Source organism: Lissotriton helveticus, chromosome 12 (assembly GCF_964261635.1).
Source record: "Lissotriton helveticus chromosome 12, aLisHel1.1, whole genome shotgun sequence".
In the NCBI taxonomy this organism is placed as follows: domain Eukaryota; kingdom Metazoa; phylum Chordata; class Amphibia; order Caudata; family Salamandridae; genus Lissotriton; species Lissotriton helveticus.
Genome location: NC_136073.1, coordinates 862,885,950 through 862,895,491, shown reverse-complemented (window position 1 = coordinate 862,895,491; position 9,542 = coordinate 862,885,950).

The following is a 9,542-nucleotide window of genomic DNA, read 5'->3' as shown; positions in this document are numbered from 1 at the left end:
CCTATTTAGAAGAATATTCAAGCCATATACAGATTTTTTTTTTTGCAAAACTCTATTCACATACGTATACAACTATCCACTGTCATTTCTTAAGTAACAATCTCCTTTACCACCAATATCGTCTCCTTGGAGGAGAGTGGAATAGGTGAGATGGACCAACAGCATTAAGGAATGGCGTGTTGTTTAGCTGAGGGTTGTGTTGGGAGCAGCTCTAAAAAATTGGTGTAGACTCTAGTGAACACGCGGTAATCTGAGAAAGTTGTAAGTAATATTTACTGGCAGCGCTGAGCAATGGCACGTTGTCATGCATTAAACTTAATTGAGAGCCGGAGTGGGGCGCATGTATATTGGAGTGAACACACAACTTGAATAGCGTGTATACGTTCTGTGATGCCTTGATTTATGGATGCACGTAATATTGGCTATCAATATAGAGCACTGGCATGCGGCTCAGCAAGACATTTTCAGTTAGCCGGGCAAGGTTGTTCATACATTGGAAAAGACACGCAGAGATTGGTGGGCTGGCACAAGGTATGCGATGTTCACGCATTGGCATATAGGGAGCTATGTGCTTTGAGAACTCAGATGAGCTCAACGTGAGGCGCATTCTGGTAATCTTTACATTATCCAGAAGTGTTCTAAACTCACAGGAGTGGGCACCCTTATTAAAATGGAGGGTGCGAGGGTTATATCAGCTTGGGATTTCTGTTACCTGTAGCAGTATATTGTATTGTATTGTATTGTAATTGCATTTATATAGCGCTTACTACCCCTGACGAGCCGTCGAAGCGCTTTTTCGGCAGGTAGCACGCTACTCCGGGACCCACAGAGGATTAGTGTTGAATTAGTATAGTGAAACATGCAAGTACATTTTAAGTGGTGGATAAGTTAATCAGTTATTTGGATTTGGAATGATAGCAGAAGGATAGAGTAGGACAAAGGTTCGTATTTATCTATCGCTCGCTTGTTGACGCATGCTATTCAGGGAGCCTATAGAGGATTAGTGGTGAATTAATATGGTGAAATATGAGGTAATTTCAGTGGTGGATATTAGTCTGTTACTTGGAGTGAGAAGGATAGCGGATGGATAAAAGGGGAAGAAAGATTTGCATTCATATAGCACTTGTTACCCCTGATGGGCGTTGAAGCGCTTTTCTGGCGAGTAGCACGCCACTCCGGAACCCATAAAGGATTAGTGTTGAAAATTAGTATAGTATAAATATGAAGTAATTTGAGTAGTAGATATGTTATTCAGTTATTTAGGCAGTATATTAGTATAGTTGAATATGGAATTTGAGAAGTGAAACATGTTAGTCTGTTAATTTTTATTGAAAAAAGGATAGTGGAGGGATAAAAGAGTAAAAGATTTTTTTTATATATATATTAGTAGTAGGAAGAGGCTTTTGGATGAGTAAAAAGGAGTTTTGGAGGGAAGGAGTCAGAGGGGGGAGTTTAGAAATGTTTGTTTTAGGGGATCGGTGTAGTAAAAAGGTGTCAGATGATGCATGGAGGGGTAGAGCAGGAGAGAGTCTAGAAAAGGTTATTTTGGCGATCATAGTAGTGGTATGGGGTTTGGGATAAATGAGAGAGTGGATGTAGAGGATATATTGATAGATCTATAGGATGCGAGATAGGGTAGTGCATTAGAAGGAGTAGTAGAAAGAAGTTTGAGAGGAGTCTGAAGGTTGGGCTAGAAGATATATTGAGTGAAGTATAGGCTGAGAAATAGGCTAGTGCATTGGAAATGCTAAATTAGAAGAAAGAGATAAGTATATAGATCCATAAGTACATTAAAAATATATAGATACATAAAAAAGTAAGTATATTTAGATTAAATATATTGATAGAGGCACAGGATGAGAGATAGGGTAGTGCATTGGATATGCTTTTTTTCAGGAGAAAAGTAACAGACACACAGATCCAAGTACATGGATGGTACATAGATGTACAATGGAAGTATGTACATGTAGACCAAAAATGATTTTTATTTATTGATGATTATTATTATTTTTTTTTTTCTTCTCTTAACAACATAATTGTTTTACATGTTTTATAAAGTAATACACAAAGATAGATACATATCTATAGTGAAAACAAATGCTTATATACAGAGGGATATGCTGTAAATTTCTATTTCCGTATGGTACCTATGTGGGGAAGAGCCAGATCTTGAGTAGTTTTCTGAAGATAAGGTGGTTGTCGGTGGATCTTATGTTGGGGGGTAAAGAGTTCCATAGTTTGGCTGCTTGAACAGAGAAGGATGTGCCACCCATTGTTTTTTTCTTGTATGGTGGGATTTTGAGGCGAGATGCTCCTTTAGAGCGTAGGTTCCTTTGTTGAATGTGTTTGGTGATTTTATTCCTGATGAAGAGTGGTCCTACTCCATGTATTGCTTTGTGGGTAATACAAAGCAGCTTGAACGTGGATCTTCTGGCAACCGGTAACCAATGCAGGGCTTTCAAGGCAGGGGAGATGTGGTCTCGTGGTTTGATATGCAGGAGTAGTCTGGCAGCCGAGTTCTGAATCCGTTGTAGTCTTTTCATGGTCGTTAAAGGTGATCCGTGGTAGAGGCTATTGGCGTAATCGAGTTTGGATAGAACAAGGGAGATGGTAGCTTGGACCTTGTGTGGAAATCCCAAATGAGGGAAAATTCGTCGCAGCGTTTTTATAGTAGCAAAGCTTGATCTTGCTAGTTTATTTACTTGGACATTCATCGACAGCTTGGAGTCCATGGTCATTCCGAGGTTTCTTACTTCCTTCGATACTTTAGGCAGTGATCCCAGTTCATCAGGCCATGCGGCAAGCGGGTTGTAATTTTTCCAATCGCCACACGTGAGTATTTCAGTTTTTGAAGCATTCAATTTGAGATGGCTCCAAGTCATCCACTGATCCACGGCTCTGAGACAGCTGAAAATTGGTGATTTTCCAATGTCTTTGGGGCATTCCAGTTGAAGGAGTATTTGCGTGTCATCTGCATAGTTGTAGCACGTGAGGTGAAATTTATTGATCAGTACTGGTAAATACTTCATGTAGATGTTGAAAAGCATGGGCGAGATGATAGAACCTTGAGGGACCCCTGCTTTTGTGGAGTACGGTTTGGACGAGAAAGGTGGGGTGTGGATGACATTAGTTCTGTTTCGAAGGTAGGACGCGATCCAGTCTAGGGCAGTTCCCTCTATGCCGGCTTCATAAAGTCTTTGTTTAAGAGTGTCATGGTCAACCGTGTCAAAGGCTGCTGAGAGGTCCAAGAGGAGTAGCGCAGCAACCCCGTTGCGGTCAACTGTATTCTTTAGGTCATCCCAGATGGCAAGGAGGGAAGATTCAGTGCCTCTTCCCGGACGGAATCCTGTTTGGAAATCTGAAAGTATGTCATTCTCTTCAATGAATTGGGACATCTGGGCGAACGCTGCTCTTTCTATCAGTTTGCCCAGGAAAGATCCATTTGTAATGGGTCTGTAGTTTTCGGGGTTCAGCGGGTCCAAGTTTGTTTTCTTCAGTAAAGGGCGTATGTATGACTTTTTGAGTTCTTCTGGAAATATTCCAGTAGTTAAGGAATCGTTGATGATTCTTCTTACTAGAATGGCAGCAGACGTTGATAAAAGAATTGTCTTCAAAGTTTGTGGCGGACAGGGGTCAGAAGGGCTACCGGCAGGCCTGCTTGCTTTGACCAGGTCCATAAATTCATCGTGTGAGATGTGTTGGAAGGAACGGAGATGCTTGATTAGAGCATTCTTGGATAGTTGTTTTGAACAAGGGTTAGTGCTGGTGCTTTGTTTCTGTTGTAAGTACGAGTCCAACGTGTCTGCTTTGTCCTTGTAATGATTTGCCAGTTTGTCTGTGAAATCTTGAGTAACAGGATGAGTTCCTTCTAGGCAATTTGGTTTTCGAAATTCATTGAGTATTTTATAGAATTCTTTATTTGCACATTTAGCGTTTTGAATTCTGTCTGAATAGTACCTTTTTTTAGCTTTTTTGATAGCAGACTTATATAATCTGTTAATTTTTTGTAGGTGAAGTTTGTCTTGTTTGGCGTTTGTTTTGAGCCAGGTACGTTGCAGCTTTCTAATTTGTTGTTTTATGTTTTTTATTTCTATGTTTCTCCAAGGCGCTTTTTTCCTTTTGTTCTGTTGTGTGGTTTTGAGTGGCATCAGGATGTCAAAAGCTTCCTGTAGCCACTCGTGTAGATTCTGAACAGAATTTATGGTTTCCAGATTTATACTGGATGTTAGTTGTGTTTCCAAGTGTTCCAAATTGAGTTTGTTCCACGGCCGATAGGTGGATGGATGTAAGGTAGTTTTAGGTGAGTTGCTTAGTGTTGTTTTATGTTGGAAAGCAAGCAAGTGGTGGTCTGACCATGTGACTGGAGTTATAGTTTGAAAGGTAACTAGTTCAGTATTAGCAAAAATGACATCTAGGATATGTCCAGCGATGTGTGTCGGATTGGGGACAATCTGATGCAGGTTCAATGCGTCTAGGCCAGTGATTATTGTTTTCGGATGGGTCATATTGGTTTTATCAAACCAAATGTTAAGGTCACCCAGAATGCACAGGTTGGAGTGTATTGTTATCAGATTTGAAACTGTGTCTAGAAGTGCGTCTGGGAATGTTGCCTTGCTAGGTGGAGGTCTGTAAAGGAGCAGGAAGTTACAGGTGGAAGACGGTGTAGGATTGCATCTTGTTAGAAGAGCCTCACAATTCTTTATGGAGATGTTGTCAATTTTAGTGATATTTATTGTTTGCCTGAATACAACAGCTAGACCACCTCCTTTTTTGGCTATACGATTTTGGGTGATTATTTGATAGCCTAGAGGAATGGCTTCATGCAGGACTGGAGCCATATCCTCTCCCAACCATGATTCGGTTATGAATAGTATGTCTGGTTTTGCATCGGTGAGAAGGTCGTAGATGTGATGCTTGTTTTTAGAGAGGGATCGAGCATTTATTAGTAGACAGTGTAGATAGTGGCCTTTTGTGATAGTGGGACTTTGTTTTGTAGGAGAGTGATCAGTATTGTGTGGGTGTGTAGCAGGTGTGTTTTTAGTGCTGGTATTAGCTGTAATAGGATAGCAATTGTGTAGCTGTTCTGTATCGTGTTCCTCATCCAGAATGCTAAGAAGGCATTTTGATGGGTCTGCATGTGTATGTGTTGGAGATGGTGTTTGAGAATGAGTTGGAGTGCTTTGTTGCTTTTGTGGTGTAACATTGTTGTGCGGTAGACTTGGGGAAGCAAAGTTGTGAGGTGTGGCATGTTGCTTATATTTTTTGCGTATGTTGAAGGTGGAAGGTGTATGAGTCAGGGGAGGTGGTGCAGCATGTGGGTCATGTCGTAATGTTTTAAATTGTCCAATGGATGAGAGGCGGTTAGAAGAGAGGTGCTGTATTGCTGTATCTGTGTTAGGTGTGGTGGAAGAGTGAAAGCTTGGACATCCGCTGAATTTATCAGTGAAAGTCAGTTGAGAGTTTAAATTAACAGGCATTATGACTTACCGATGAAAGAGGAGGGTTGTGACATTAGACAATGTGGTTTGCCCCTCGTATAGAGTAGGGATATAAAGGATGAAGAATGTTATGGAGGGAAGTTACTTGCTCATGATAGTGGCCTCGGTGTCTGAAGAATGGGCACATTAGAGAACTCGTTTTTTTCTCTTTTTTTCTTGCTTTTGCTGGATTTGACTTGAGCTATGGCACTGATAATAGTGACTTTTGGCATGTTTTTCCTTTAAGGAGGCATTACACGCTTTTTTGATTGCAGATGTGCGCAGGAAGGCACCGTTTAACTTGAGGCTGTATGAAAATAAACATACGGACACCAAGGTTCATTCATTTGGTCTCTTTACTTCGAAATAGTCATTATGCAAGTTTATTATTAAGAAGTAACCAGGTAACAGACACCACATTTAAAAATACATAGTTGACAAACAACAACATATAGATGGCATTAAATAAATGAATGTTATTCATAAAGCACACTATATAACAGCCTGTTTGTACAAGATATTGGTTTGCTTATTGTAGCATATGTACTTCATAGTGGAATATTTTACAAGTAGCACTGGTTATGTTTGCCTCCTTTTCTCTGGATTTCGCAGGCTTTTTTGTTAAAATCGCGGCATTTTTACAAAAGTGCCGATTTCGCGGGCACTTTTGTAAAAATCGCAGCATTTTTACAAAAGTGCCGATTTTGCAGCAAACCGCGAAATCGCGAAATCCTGGAGGGTCTGAAGAGTGTTGAGTGCCCGCAGGGCAGCACTGGATGAAGCGAAGATGTTACGCCCCCAATAATCCAACCACCTGGACTCTCTAGATGGATGAAACAACACTACAGGCAAGGATGGAAAAGCTGTCAGCAGAAGAGAGCCCCGAGTAGAAGGGTGGAAGGAAAGACAGACTGGGTCATGCGGCGCAGGACGATGGCGATGCAGGAGAGGCTGAGGCACCGGATCACCCGTGGCAGGATGCCCCCAGAAGAGAATTGTGGAGCGACGCTTCAAAAGGAAGGAACAGCTCCCGTCCACCACAGCCCTGGTGGAGATGCTCCAAGAGATTATCCGTAGGAAAAGGGGTGACGGGCTCGCCCATCCGTAAAATGCCAGCCGCAGCGGAAATAGCCCACATGACGGAGACACTGGACTCCATAGGGCGCCACGAGGGAGAAAGCAATTACTCAGTGGGCAATGGCTGCAAACTGAGCCGTCCGTCCCAAAGTCCAGCCATGGGGGGAGCGGCAAGCCCCGGAATGGAGGGGGGTCCACTGACGAGTGGGGGACCTGAGGGACTCCTGGGGAGGGTGGAGAAGCCGGCGGAGGGTCCAACCGCAGACTGCGGAAAGGAAGGCCCGAGGACTTAGGCCGCGGGGACAGCGAGGAGCCCTCCCTAGAAGATGCCGGTGAAAAGGAAACAATATGGCGCCCTGTCTCCGGCGAGGAAGAAACCAGTAGATGACAAACCTCTGGAGAGGAGGAAACCTCCTCAGTGGACGAAACACTGACCCGATGCCGGCACAGCACTGTGGAATCCGCCACAGGCGCCGGCTCGACGCTGGAGTGGGCATCGGCGGCGCCGAGTCGACCTCCACCACCACATGCTCCCCAGGAGAATGGGGCAGGGGCGGAGCCGATGTGGCTAAGGAACGGCGCCGAAAGGGCTCCGGCTCGACCTCACTCGGGGCAGCCGCTCGCGGGGATTACCGAGAGGAACTCGGGAAAGCACCCCATGCCCTGGCCTCCAGCCGTGGCACCGCCAGGGCCAGGGAGAAGAGCCTCTGGTGCCGGCTCGGCTTCTGGAGAAGCAGCCACCTGCTTCGAGGGCCTAGAGGGACTCGGGGACAAGCCCTGAGTCCCCACGACCACCTGCAATGCCACAGGGAGCCCCGTAGGGATGTCTGGTGAGCCAGGGACACCATGGGTCGAAGAGCGGAGCCCCGAAGGACTACCCAGCGACGACACTACCCTCCTACAACCTGAAGCCAAAAACTTCGGTGCCGAAGCCGCTGGCGACTCCGCGAAAGGACCCGCTTGAGGCAAGGGATCCGCTGATGTCTCAGGAGGTGGAGGAGTGGCCAAAGAAGCCTGCAGAGCCGCAGCGTAGGCTGTCATTTGGGCCATAGTCGCCCCGGTGCCGGGAAGCAGCAGATAGGGTGGCGAGCGACGCCCTTGGGCCATGCCGCGGGGCGATGCCGCAGAAGGAATCGGCGGCCCCTGGCCTCCGAGGTGGGGAACGGACACTGGGACGACACCGACCGGGACAAGCGGGCCAACAACAATTTCATCCGACGCTCCCGCCGGGACTTCGGTTTAAGGTGCTGACAAGCTTCGCAGTCCGTAGAGTCGTGTGCTCGCCCAGACACCACATACATATCGGGTGACCCGGGGTGAGGGTCTGTCGTAGACATCTGGAATGCACACTCCGTACACAACTTGAAGCCAGAAGGCATTTGCACACTATTCCACGAACCAAAACGTGAAATAGAGGCCTGAAAACAGGTCAGGACACTATCCGGATCCGCGTTGCACGCGGAAAAGAGAAAAACTGATGTCGGCGCGCCAGGGTGGGGCTTATGTGACCTCGCTGATGTCACGCCCGCAGACATCAGGACGGAATCACGTGGTACCGCCCCCGGCGCGCAGAGATGCTTTGGCAAAGAAAAATTTCCGGATCCAGTCTCACGTCTGGGGATCATTCTACATTAAGGAATCTGCGACTAGTAGTCTCTATCAGATACTACATTTAGATGTCATGTGGACCCAATAACTACATCTTCTTGAGACATTGTCAATAGGGCCTTTAGAGACATTTGACAAAGCCACTGTCATATTCACTGAGGACGTTTGATATAAATCACCACCAAGGAAAGCTCTAGGAGTAGGTTGAAGCAGCTTTGAAAATAGGAGCTGATGTGAGTGCACCAGTTAGTGCCAAATACAGATTAGTGCTGTCACAGCGAGGGAGCATGGAGCTGCATTCACGGGCATGTGGATCTACTAGGTAGCACTGGAGAGCTCTTGCTAAGGAAACACTTTCTGGATCCAGTCTGGTGCACTGATGATAGTCATAAGGGGAGGAATGTGCAGGAAGTATCCATCAGAAACCTATTTCACTGGGAGTACTCCCATTTATTTATTACAATCTCTCTTTTTATAGCTTACTTGCCAGTACTGAAGTTCTTAATTTGACCACCTAGCATTCCCTCAAAACACCAAACCTTCGAGGGGTTCTCACATATAGCCGTCGATATGGATTGGCCATCCTGCCTTTCATTTCTATCACCTCGGATGCTGCCATTCCTGGTGATATAGCCTGCCCGTCCAACAGTGCACCCAGGGTGTTCCAAATTCAGTTCTTTTACATCAATATCTCAAACTCAGTTATTCAGCGCCCGGATAACAGATTCTCATATCTATAATTCTGAGCAAGAACCTCCACTTTTCCCGGCACCATCAAAAGTTTTTTTTTAATCTCCATTTGACCCGATGGTGGGCCTCTCATACAGTCGTCTGTGAAGGAGTGAATGCTGGTGTGGTTAGTACATATTCACTATAGCAGCCTCCTTTGGTAACCCATGATGGACCACCAGTGCAAAACATCTAATCTGCTTCAGCCATGTTTGTTAGCCACTACAATACTACTACTTTTTTGTTACTCGCATCTCAGCGTGTGGGTATCATGGTCCTCAAACTCTCTAATTATCCATTTCTCCAAATTTTCTAAATAAACCCTCTCCGCCTTCTTTGCCATACTTGTTCCATCAATGGGTGTTGTGCGGTTGGTGCAGGCAGACAGCAGCATTCTTGCACTATCCAGATTCCTCATTTCATTTGCACCTTTGCACTATTAGCAGCAGACTAGCTCGCATGTTGAAGCCATCCTTCTCCACCTTCTGAATCAATGCAGTTGACATCTTAGAAATACACCTTATGGGTCAAGTGAGACAGTGGCAAGGGTCTTGGTCTCTTCGAGCTCTACTATAATTGAAGAGCCAACAAACAGACAATTCTTTCATTGCTGCAATGTCAACTGATGAAGATTAAAATAAGTATGCATGG